Raw genomic sequence first — 3,447 nt, forward strand, 5'->3', positions numbered from 1 at the left:
GAGAGCTTCCTACCTGAGATCTTGAATTCTTTGGACCAAGGTAAAGAGATACTGGGCCAGATTCTATATCCCTATGTCTAATTTTTCCTTCCTTAATCTAGCCAGCCTTGTTTCTAAAAAGAGACTTTTATACACATATGTGATCAGTATATCCTCTTCCATACACTTTCTCCTAATTTTCCCAAATACTTTCTTCATCCTAGCAGAAGGTTTCTGGAAAAAAGAAAAGAAAGAATGAAAAGATACATGTGTAATTCTAGGTAACTTGCTCTGGTTTAAAGGGTGAGTAGAAATTACTTATATTTAGGAGGTTTAAAATATGTAGTTAGAATATGGGCTGTGAAAACATCAGGTTTGAATCTCAGCCCCTACCACTTACTAGCTGGTAAACTTTACTAAGGCATTTAAGCATTCCATGCCAAAGTTACTTCTTTTCAAACTTATGGCTAGTAGTAATACCCGCCTCTTAAATCTACTTTGAAGATTAAACCTGATACGGAATGTAACACTATTAGCAGAGTACTGGCTCTGAGGAAGAACTGAATAGATGTTAATTGTTATTACTATTATTACCAGATGTCATATTGTGGTAATATGGAAATGAGCTATTCTTTGCTTCAATTTCTTTTGTCTTAGTCTAAATATCACCCTTCTGTACACAGGAACAGCGGGGTCATGAAGCTGTTTAGATTAGATAATCATAACCAAATAATTAAATACATAGATAATTTTTCCTCAATAAGACAGGGTTCAATAAATCATGATTATTTAACAGTGTCATGCTCAAAGATCCATGAATAAAATAATTAAGGGAAATATGTTATTGGGAGTTTCATTGCTTAGTGAACTCAGAATCTTTGAAAACTTCAACGTTTATCATCTTGACTGATTTTTACTTGCTTTTGTTTGTTTTACATAAATAATGAAATTAATATTCTTCCAATAATTTAACCTATTTTTGCTGTTATTTCATGTTAGACTTTAAGTATGAGTAAAAAGCAAAGATGAGATGATAGTTCCCCAGTGCTGCTCAGAGAGAACTGGACAAAATTGGAAAGTATTATGGGACAGACTGGGAAGAGGGTGGTTTTCCTCCCAGATTTGACTTTCACTGTCAACCCTCTGCACAGTTAAACTCCAACTTTACATTCAGCTTCATTACCATGTCCACATTTATAATTAGATTTAAGACCAAAGTCTACATTTTAATGAAATGTAGATAGATCTGCTTCACTTTGGCAGGTCAGTGAATTCTAATACCTTGGCAGGCAACTGAGTGAGAGTTTATTTCAGATAATGAGCAAGGTTCACAAATGATGAAACAAAAGTTCAATGTGAAGAGTAAGAAACAGTATTTTTTTTAATATTCTAAGAAATATAAAGGAACAAGGCTAAGCACATGTGATTTCTATTTAAGTAAATAGTTCGTGGCGATAATTGTAGGTAAGACAATTTTAAGGCTGGACTTTAATTTATAGCTTCATTTTTTTACATCCATGGACGCTGAAAGACAATGTGAATCTTGAATATTAAAAAAAAAAGTTATTTTTGCTAATTTATGATTGTAATAATGTGGACCTTAAAGGCTTCTTCTAGTTTTGGCCTGTGGATGGTAAGATACATCCTTATTCAAAAAACATGTGTGCACATACCTAATGTTAGGGTGAGATCTGTCAGCCCTGGCAACTTCAGGTACCCTGGCAACTAAAATAATACGATAGAAGGTAAATATCTCAAATCGTGTTTAAAATATGCTTCTATAAAACTTTTGTTATACCATTTGTATAGCACCAATCACATTGAAATGTTATTATTTTTCAAATTAACCCTCTCCTTGGCAAGACCTTAAATTGAGGTCTTGAAGATGTGGGCTATCCTGTACAAACTCTTTACCCTATACCTTGACTTTCTCAGGACCTGGTACACAAAAGACTCTAAGGAGTGTTCCTCTGTGGAAATGAACACTCAATCACGTAGTCAATGTAGGCATATTTGCAAGTAAGCAGTTATCTGACTTGGTAAGTCAAAGACATTTGACAATTGGAAAATTCCTTAGAGATCACTTGAATAAGCTCCTGAGTTCACAGATGAGGGGCTGGAAGCCCAGAAAATGTAAGACTTGTCCAAGACCTGCACAAGGCAGGGAAGAGCCAGTCTCACTTCCCAATCCCAATTACATCAGTCTGTGGAGGACCAAATGGAGGCAGGGGGGCCATTGTTCCAGTAAGTATTTTACTTCTAATCTGCAAAGGGAAAGCCTGTGGGATACTCCTAAATTAAATCATGCTGGCAGCCAAAAGTCCAGTTTTGCAGAAGACCATGGGATATGAAGATTCTGCATGAAGAAAAAGGTAACTTGCTTGCCTCTGCTAAATATCTACTCACTTCCAGTTCACAAAGTCATAAAAACATTAAAAATGCTAGCGTGTGTGTTTGAGAGAGAGAGAGAAAATGAATGAAAGAGAATAAGATTTGGATAAGAAAATATTTCCCTCAAATAATATTAATTAACTATACAAAAATAAATTAATAGCATTTAGATTAGACATAAACTTTAACTTTAAAAAAGGAAAATATTACCTTTAGTAATTCCTGACTATTTTTTTATGACTGAAACCTATTTCTATTCCAGCTAAAATTGACACTTGTCACTTTCTTGGCACTATGCACTTTCTATATCAATAAAAAGTAATGGCTAGGAATCTGGCCTCTGAACCATACTGAACCTGTTGACTAACCTCAGTATACTTCAGTTTCCTTATTTTCAAAATGAATATAGTAAAAGAATTAACCTCATAGGATTATTGTAATGATTTTAAATAAACTGGTACATGTAAAACACCTTAGAGCAGTATATGGTTCATGGTGAGTGCTCAGTAAATGTTAGATATGTATTTAACATGTATTTAAATAAATAAATAAAATATGTATCTTAAAATTTATTTCCAGTTCCTAAACATTGAGTTATAAACCCTTCCATATACCTCCTAACTTGAAACTTGAAAGGAAAGGAAATTCGGAATTTAAAGAACTTCCAAATCATTTGTACGTCATTCCTTCCTTTGTCCTCAGTTTGAGTTCATTATTAAAAAGACAGAGAGAACTACCATGAAACATTTGTTTTATCTTGAGAAAACAATGAAATCAAACACAAAAAAATTTACTGTAGATCCATTTGCTTGTGGTTTGAATAAATCACTGTTATTTAATATATGGAGGTAGTCATCAGAGAGATGAGTGAAATCTGACAACAAATATTCTTGCCTAGGGCTTACATTCATACCTACACCTGTCTACCCCCATTGGGAATGAAAATATAAGTTTGTGAGCAAATATAGTTTAATAAGAGAACTAATGCTGAACCAAAAGAGATGAACGATTGTATCACATATTACATGTATGTTTTATTCGACCAGTGTATTTGCTTAGGTAGCAAGGTGTAAATTG

This window comes from Mesoplodon densirostris, chromosome 5 (assembly GCF_025265405.1).
Source record: "Mesoplodon densirostris isolate mMesDen1 chromosome 5, mMesDen1 primary haplotype, whole genome shotgun sequence".
NCBI classification, from domain to species: domain Eukaryota; kingdom Metazoa; phylum Chordata; class Mammalia; order Artiodactyla; family Ziphiidae; genus Mesoplodon; species Mesoplodon densirostris.